The sequence below is a fragment of the Pteronotus mesoamericanus genome, unplaced genomic scaffold (assembly GCF_021234165.1).
Source record: "Pteronotus mesoamericanus isolate MK-2021 breed Mesoamerican mustached bat unplaced genomic scaffold, CSHL_Meso_final scaffold_54, whole genome shotgun sequence".
NCBI classification, from domain to species: domain Eukaryota; kingdom Metazoa; phylum Chordata; class Mammalia; order Chiroptera; family Mormoopidae; genus Pteronotus; species Pteronotus mesoamericanus.
This window is the reverse complement of record NW_026555321.1, coordinates 57,163,902-57,173,366: the sequence shown is the minus strand read 5'-3', so window position 1 is coordinate 57,173,366 and position 9,465 is coordinate 57,163,902. Positions and strand designations below refer to the sequence as shown.

Sequence of the window (9,465 nt, the reverse complement as noted above, 5' to 3'; positions counted from 1 at the left end):
TGGGGAACGCCCTGAGCCCCTGTGCTCAATAGCTTTTATTGAGAGGGTTACAAGTCGGGGATAGGTAGCAGGAATGTAGGTAATCTAATTACATCAGTAACTTAAGCTTACAGAGAATAGTTGATGTTTAAAGAAGACAATGGCAGGAACACACTGAATTGCCTGGATCTGAGATGAGCAAACATTATAATGCCAGGTGGGATTTGGGTCAGGATCCAGGAATTTTGTAAATTTCTTTCCCAGCCTTGAGCTTGTTATCTGGTATAAGATTAATAGAACTTGAAGGAGAAACAAAGCATGCTTCAAGGAGAGTAATTTACTTCTAGGCCTTATTTCCCCTGGGGGCCCTCGGAGTTATTATCGGGTCCTGCCTATCAACTGCAATGCCAGTGTTCCGGCCAAGTCTTATGGTTCCTCTACAAGGCCCCAGCTTGCATGGGACTACAGTCTGCGATACCACTCAAAGTGGCCCCCTACATGCCAGCATGTTGAAAGTACTCATTAAATGAGAGGTGTGATGGAGGCTGATTCCAGAACCTGGAATCCCAGCATGGCATGACATGCTTTGGGCCCTGTCCTGTGCCTCTTACTCAACTTCCAGGAACCTCCTTTATGGGAGCTTCTCAGGCCAGGTTTAAGTGCCCACCATGGTCAAGCTTCTGTACAATTCACAGATTTGTAGGCCCTCTGTAAGTATTTGGTAAATATCATATGGAGAAAGCAGTTCAGGAGAGGGTAGGGAGGCATAATGAAGCAGGCACGTATATGAAAACCAGCAGCTTGGGAAGACGAGGCTGAAAAGGCATTTGGGACCAGATCACAAGGAGTAGGCAGCCTGAGAACAGTGAAGGAGTTAGGACTTGATAGGAGTAGCTCAGATCAGGGTTTAGGAAGCTTACTTTTTGGTGGCTGGATGAAGGATGAATTGTGGTGAATGAGGGACAGAGTGAAGTGAAGAAAGACACATAAGAAGCAGTTGCAAGAGTCAGGGTGATAATTAACTACTACTGGCACTAGACCAATAATTGGTAGGTCATTAGATCAACAGTTCAGAAGGGGCCACAGGAAGACTGTGATGTCCCGTGTGCTCAGCATTAACCCTTTAGTTTCTAGACCGTGACAATCTGTGTGGTCCCTCAGGAGGGGGACCTAGGTGGCATGGGTCAGGGCCTGAGTGCTCAGGCTATTAAATACTTAGCAACAGATTCTGTAATATGAGGCTAATGGTTCTATTTGTGCCTGGACACTGATATTCAGCCCTGCATGGTACCTGGAGCATGGAAAGGCAGAGGCAGTTTTCAGAGAGGTTGCTCAGATAAAATTGACAGCAGGGTGTGGTGACAGCTTTGGTTCCACATCATCATTAGGAAACAGCCTTGTTCATAGCTCTTGGAGGTAGTCCGAAGGGGTGGCATCACAACTAACACAGCAGCTGAGTGGATAGGGAACCCAAGGGAGAAGAATGAGCTACAAATGATATTAGTGAATCTATCACAGGGAGAGGAGAGAGAAGGAGGCACAGCCACAGTGGTGAACCAAAAATAAAGCTGGGTTCTAAATAGCCAGTTAAACTTCATGAGACTATAGCTGGGCCTGCTATAAATAATGCAAACTCCTCCCTCCTGGAAACCAAATGTCCAGGAAGCTCATACAAACTGAACCCCACAATGCTACCCTGTGAAGGCACTAGGGGGGTTGTTGGCTGGCACCTGCCTACATTTATGCTGTTCTTATCCTGGGGTTCAAGTTTCATTTCTAATTGTCCTTAGCCTCAGAGAAATCTCCCTCCTTCCACCCATCATTTACTATGCCTGATCCTATGAAAGAGCACAAGATATGCATTTGTGTTAGGAAATGCCTGCTGAATAAAGAAAAATTGGCCAAGAAAAAAATTGATGTGATTTCAATTCCTAGCAAGTGTGCTCTCTTCATACATGAGACCAAGTTAAAAGTAGACTTAACAAAGTATCCGGAGAACCAGGCATTCTTCTTTGACTTTGCATTTGATGGAAATAGCTTCAAATAGCTTCAAATTAAGTCATCTATAAGTTCACAGAAAGCCCACTAGTACACACAATTTTCCAAGGCATCAAAGCAACTTGTTTTGCATATGACCAAATGGGAAATGGCAAGACACATATATGTGCGGAGGCCTCTCTGAGAAAGCCCAGAATTTATCCACAAGGATCTGCATGAGATGGCCTCCTGGGATGTCTTCCTCCTGAAGAATCAGCCCTGCTACCACAACCTGGGCCTGAAAGTCTATGTGACATTCTTTGCGATCTATAATGAGAATCTGATCGACCTGCTCAACAAGGCCAAGCTGTGCATGCTGGAGGACAGGAAGCAGCAGGTGCAGGGACTGGGGCTGCAGAAGTACCTGATTAACTGTGCTGATAATGCCATCAAGATGACCAACACAGGCGCTGCTGGCAGGACCTCTGGGCAGACATTTGCACCTCCAGTTCTTCCCACTCCCATGCCTGCTTCCAGATTCTTCTTCAAGCCAAAGGGAAAGTGCATGGCAAGTTCTCCTTGGTGGATCTGTCAGAGAATGAACAAGGTATGGACATTTCCAGTGCCCACTGGCAGACCCACATAGAACCCAGAAAAATCAACAAAAGTCTCCTGGCTCTGCAGGTAGCAGGGGTTAGCTAGGGGTCAGCAAGGGGTCATTGGGAACTGCTGGTGGAGTGAGGAAGAAAGCAGCATAAGAGGAAAGAAGGGACCTCAGTTGTACCTGTTGCTCCATAGGAGCGGATCAAAGCCCCGGGACAGGACAACACCACAAAAGCAAGCTGACACAGGTGCCAGGGACTGCTTCATCTAGGAGAACCTGAGAACCTGTATGATTGGGATAAGGTCCTGTGAATGCATTTTAAATACACTGAGAAATGCAGACAGGGTCAAGGTGCTGAGCCCCCACAGTGGGCCCAGTGGGAAGCAACTAACTCAAATGGAAACAGGAGAGACAGGAGCCAGATCTCACAGGTCCTTGATTGCAGGCAATTTTTCTAAGGAAGAAGAGAAGCTGTCTGCCCAAATGTCTATCTTTCATGAAGCCGTGAAGCCACACTTACCAGTGTCTCCCAGGAGTCATTAATTGCCCTCAATCTTTCATTCCTTAAACTCTTGGGTAAGACTTACTTGCAACCTCTTTTGAAGCCCCACAGGTATCTTTTTGGCACTCACCACTCCCACATATCCAGCTGGCTTCTTATTGTAAGTGTTTGAGACTCTGCCAGAGAGCTTTCTTTGGTCAGGAGTATTCTTCAGGATGGGGTAGGGGGCAGGCCAGAATTCTGGGAAGTAAACCCCCCATCCCAGGAGCAGTCCTGTACCAATGCCAGCTTCTTCATTCCGCGGGTGCAGATGACTCTCACATCTGTCCTGCACTTTCTCTCGTGGTATGCCCAATTGAAGTCACACTGATACATATCTATTTCCAGTCACTGCCATTCCTTACCTGGATTCCTCCTGTCTGTCCTCCTGTCTGTCTGGCTACCCTCCAATCCAATCTATAGCAAAGAGAGCTTTCTAAAACGTTAAACCGAATAATTTTCCGCCTTTGCTCCTTGTTGCCCTAAGGCAAAGTTTAAACCATTTAAGTGAATGAACGAGCCCCTGCCTATCCTTGTCTTCCATTCAGGTCTATACCTATGCTTTCCCTTTCTCCTAGAATCTTTTCTCCATTTCTCTTCTCCCAATACCTTGACCCTGCCCATGATCCCCCTTGTTTTTAGGTCTGAGCTCCTCTGGAAAGTCTTCCCAACTCCAGGAGTTGTTAGACCTCACTCCTCCTTGTGGGCTGAGCACTCTGCTCTTGCCCTGTCCACCCTGGGGCACAGCTCTTTGCTGTCTGCCTTTCCTTTAAAAGAAGCTGTTCTCAGCCTTGATTGTGCATTGGAAATGACTGGATGCCTTTACAAACTATAGACCTGGACCCCACTGCAACTAATTAAATCATAATCCCTGGGGGGTGGGGCCCAGCATCCACTTGTCTGCAAAGCCCCACAGGTGATTCCAATATGCAGTCTGGGTGGAAAACTACATTCTAATAGTATGACCCCCTCTCTTTGTGAAGGGTGGGGCTGGGTCTTGTTTCATCTCCCATCCCTGGCACATAGTAGAGTGTCCCTAGTAATGTTGGCTGTGAATACAAATGCCAATTACAGACAGGCTGTCCTTATATGCCAGGCACTGTTCTGAGAAGATGAATGAATAAATGAGAGAATTCATGTGCAAATGAATGAATGAAGAGCCGATCTAAGAACCGAAGGCTTCAAAGAAATTTCTGTCCCTGAGACACCTTATTGTCTAGGAAGAAGCAAATAGCTTCTTGCCAAAGCAGAGATAAGTAGTCATCTAGCTCTGGGGCACAACCATGACAGTCACTGCTGAGCTGTTAAGTCACCAGCAAACTGCCTCCAGTCATAGCTACAATGCTGGAAACCTGGGAGCATTGGGAGATTGGGGTCAAAAGTCCCTTCATTTAGAAATGGTATTTTTTAGGGAGGGGTACTCTCAAATGCATTGTTTCTGGGGTTGCAGCAAAGAGCTGGGTGTGGATCCTGCACTGTGGGATTGGAGTGGGGCAATCGTGGGGGGCGGGGGGAGGGCCTGGATTTGCCGCAATACTTCCAATGAAAACACACTGGACAGTTCACCAGAAAGGCTGGAAAATCTTCCCCCAGCTTTGCTGGAAAGAATGAAAATCTATGGTTTAATAAAAACAGCTGATTCAATTTCAAACAAGTGGTTCACACCCACTTCTAAGTAGCTGCTGTTAAAAATCCAGGCTCTGGCCCTGTTTTAAATGGGGCCTGAGGTAGAAAAAAAGGACCTATTTGGCAGGGTTCATGGGTCTTTGTTGAAACCTGTTTCAGTCTGAATTTTTAAAATGGAGTTGCTTTATTATTATTTTTCCCTGTGCAAAGCAGGTTCTAAATGGCATTAGCTGTAATGAGGTCACCTCCTGTGCCACCAAGTGGGGGGCCTGGTAGGGAAGCGTTTACTGAATGGAGGCCCTACAGGACCAGCCACAGAGGCCTGAGAGCCGGTTTCGCAGACTCTGACATACTTCCATGTAGGCCTCACTAGGCCCTTTGTTTCACCTCCATGGCCAGGATGAACCCAGGCAAGCTGCCTCGTGGCATAGCATTCTGAGCTGCCCCAGCTACCTCCAGCTACCCCCAGCTACCGCCAGCCTCAGCTGCCAGTTCCCTGGTTATATGAAGGGAAGAGGTCAGAGGTTAATTGAGAGATCAGAGTCCTCTGGTAGGGAGAGAAAAGCAAATCCCTAGGACCTTTGTTTTCTTGAAGCTTGTAGGTCTTTTCTTCTAGTATAGGGGGGTAGGTATTTTAGATGCAACCCTGTCCTTTTCTGTTCCCATCTAAATTGATTGAGCTTTTTCTTTAGTCAAGTTAGCAGAATTTCATGGAGGGAGAAAAAGCGTTGGATGGGCATTTAGATTTTGTTGGAGGCCCAGGAAGAGCAACTCCAATTCTGACCTCCACTTTATGAGGGGATGTCATCAACAAATGTGTTCATCAACAGTTTCCCTGTTTTCAAATGGCAAAGTCCAAGAGGAGACATGGTGAAAAAGGGTCTGAGAAATTCATCAAGTTCTTCAGAAACCAGGAGGTAACACTGGCTACTATGAAGAGCTTGTTATTCCGTGACTAAGTTTCTCGTCAGTAAGGCTCATCATTCAGGAAGCAGATATGGAATTGCCACTGGGTTCTTAGCCTTGTGAGCACAGCTGTAAGGGCTTCTGATGATGAAGACAAGAAAATGCCACTCAAGGGACATTTTATGTGGTGTTAGAGCCAGAAAGCCTCCAGTTTACCGTAGTGCTGGTAGTTCCTAGCCACATAACCTCAAGCCAGCTTTTCTAAGCCTGCATTTCCTTACTCGTACCATGGGAGCAATAGGTCCTTACAACTGTAGTGCACCCAATACCTGCATTTCTTCACCTGGGGGCTTTCTCTGGCTGGTCACATCCATTTTATCTGCCCTTGCAGGGGCCAGAAGTGCCAGGAATTAATGCCTCACCGCCCACACAAAGCTTTCAACCGGTACGTGATGGGAGTTGGTGAATACCAACTCTTTCCTCATTTGGGTACAATGACTTTAAGGTGAGTACATTCTACATCATTTCTTATAATTTTCCAAGGTTGATTAAGCTTGTTTCCTACAGGGTCAACTTGCTTGATACCAAGCCTTTTACTATTGACACCTTCCCCACTACCCTGCCCATATTTCTTTCAATCTCTGAATAAACTACTTGCACTCAAGGACCTGTCTCAGGGTTGGCTTCAGGGGAAACTAAGACAGTAGGGACAATCATATAAGAAACAAGGTTATTGTGGAATTATTTAGTTGTGCTACAGCATACAGAGTACGCGGGATAGAGTGAGACCTCAAATAAATGATAACTGTTATCAACGAGACTGTTCAAATTCATCTGAGAGAGATGGTACTTTACAATAGGAAAGCAAGGCTGCATGTGATTGGGTTGTTTAAACTCCCAGAGGAGGAAGTGGAGGGCCTAAAAAGCTTCACTGCTTAGATAGGCCCTGTGAAGAAAGTGGGGGGCAATTGCTAGAGACTGTGTGCATGGCCTTTGAAGAGTGGCTAGATCTTGACAGGTGCTCAGAACTTCTTTGTTGGATGTCTCTTAAGCTTTCAGCACACCTAGGGGCACCCCCTTAGCACTAGTCAAAGTTTTGCTAAATATTTGAATAGTATTTTTGTTTCTTATTACAGTATAAGGCTCCACAGGGGCTGTGTCTGGTCAGCACTGTATCCCCTGTGCCTGGCACACAGCCTCACACATTAGGCCTACAATAAATGAGCAAATGAGTAAATGATTGAAGAGTTAAGGGATAGTCATGGTCAGACAGCTCAACCTAGCTAGTCTAGAAGGTGGTTAGAACAGGCCAGATTAAGGTCTTAGCAAAGGGACCACTTTAGCAGCAATGGAAGAGGAAGTTTTACATAAAAGGAGGCTTAGGGAAGATTGTAGAGGGCCTTGGATTCTGACTTAGGGGGCTGGGCTTTTATTCTGACCATAATTGTCAGCCATCAAAGGTCTTGAAGCTAGGAGGTAACATACCATTAGGTTTCTGAGAACTTAAATCAGATAATATATTAGTGGTGTTTAGCCCAGAGCCTACCATATAGTCTTAATAAACACCCAGTAAATGTTAGCTACTATCTGATCCTCCTTCCTATTAGCGTTTTACAAAAAGAAGATTGTAAATAGCACAAAGCCTGTGGCCATGGTTAAGGGTTAACCATGATTGGGAAGGAGCAGCTGGAGAGAAGGTGGGTATAGTGGATGCTCAGAAGAATTGCCATCTTCAGCTGCCGGGATTGCCATCAGGATAGTTCCCAGCTGAAGAACCCTGCTTCACCCAAAGTGCCCCTCCTTCCAGAAGCATCTTCATTCCATGGCCCATCTGCAGGGACCATAAATATCTGGCTCTTCTACTCTAGCTTGAGGCTGTCCCAGCTCCCTGTGGGACTGGCTGAGGACTTTGCTGAGACTAAATCACAGCTCAGCTTGTCTCGTGACCCAATCCAGCTTCCGGCCCCTGACTTCCACAGGTGTTTGTTGTTGAGAGCACTCCCTAATTATCTCCATCTCAGAGTCAGCTTCCAAGAGTAATCAGCTGTGGCAGTAGGAGAACAATGTCCTGCAGTCCTTGGGTAGAGAGAGATACAGGAGGAGGAAGTGGGCCTCAGGACCATGTACTGCCTTAAGACCAGGAAAACAAGATCTGAGAAAGGTATTGGACTTAGCAACTGGGGAGCCAGCAAGGGTCCCAGTGTTAGTGATTCCAGCTATTGGGAGAGGCTGAGAAAATAACAATGGAGTAAATATCAGACTGCGGAAGGAGGACCATGAGGACATAGCTTGTTAGGTAGCCTCCTCATCTGGCTTATTTTGTCTTACACTCAGTCAAGGATTCCCAACAGAAAATCTTCTGGCCACATGCTTAAGAGACATCAAATATCTCCTTAACTGTGAGATTTAAAAACTGTGATTTGTTTTTACAGGATTCAGAATACAAGCCTTAGAGTCATCATTTCCCCAGCACTGAAAAGTGTGGGCAATCCCAAGTCGAGGCATATTTTTTATTATTAATAAATTGTCCCACATTAAAAAAAAATCCCCAGGATATGTTCATTGATTTTTCCAGAGGAGAGGAAGGGGAAGAGAGAGAGAGAAATATTGACCAATTGCCTCCCATACACCCCCTGACAGGGATCCAATCCACAACCTAGGTATGTACCCTGACCAGAAATCAAACCCACAACCATTTTTGGTGTATGGACTGAGGATCCAGCCAACTGAGGCACCCTGTTAGGGCAAGTCTAGGCATTTTGTGAAATGCAAATCTTGTCTCAGCCCAGCCAAATATCCCCACTCTCCCTCCTCCACTAGCTCTTCAGTCTCTCTTTTTAAAACCCAAGTGCTACACCTCTTCCCTTTCAGCCTCCCTTGACACTCATTTATTTGTTGATGCCAAAAAATTTCATCAAGTCAGAGTAGCTCACTGGAATTCTTTTCCCTTCCACTTCCACCCCCACTCCCAGGCTAGGACAAAAGTGTAGCAAAGGTGCAGTGCACACCATCTGTCTGATTGAACTGGCCCTCCCCACTTCCTTGTGGACTGCTTCCTTATGGTCTGCTGATTCCCACATAATTGTTGTATCCCCCATTTCCACCCAGGCCTACCCTTAAAGATGCTAATGTAAAGGTGGCCCTCCTAACAGGCTTCTATCTGGGTTTAAAACAAAGTCCAGACCCTCACACACTGCTGATAAGAATGTAAAATGGTACAATCACTTATAAAAGCAATTTGGCAGTCTCTTCAAAAGTTAAACATACACCTGCCCATGTAATCCAGCCATTCCACTCCTGGGTGTTTGTTCTAGAAAGGAAAGAGTATGCCCGTACAAAGACCTGTGCATGAATGTTAATAGCAGCTTTATTTCTAATATCCTCAAACTGCAAGCAATCCAGATGTCTATCAATTGATGAAGACATAAGCAAAATATATACATCCATACGAGGAAATAATACTCTGCTCTCAAAAGGGGTAAGCTACTAACACTGGCAATAATATATAACACTAGGAAATGCAAACTGTAGTGACAGTGAGCAGATCTGTAGTTGCCTGAGGGGTGGCTGGGAAGTGAGATCTGTAGTTGCCTGAGGGTGATTGGGAAAGAGAATAAAGAGCAGGAAAGGATGGACATGTTCATACTCTCAAATGTGGTTTTAGTTACTTGCTGTATGAGTATATCAAAACTCACCAAATGTGTGTGTTTATTGTATGTCACTTATATCTCAACAAAGCTTTACAAAAAAAACATTTTTAAGCCAAAGTCCAGGAGAAGAAAGGCATTGTGGCTTAAAGAGCAACATCTCTCTCAAGGAAAAAGCACTTTGT

General features: G+C 45.6%; 1 pseudogene; it reads left to right on the top strand.

Annotated features, from left to right (window-relative positions):
- The first annotated feature begins 1,807 nt into the window (after nucleotides 1-1,807).
- LOC129088153 (kinesin-like protein KIF2C) lies at nucleotides 1,808-3,103 on the top strand (annotated as a pseudogene).
- Nucleotides 3,104-9,465: the final 6,362 nt, after the last annotated feature.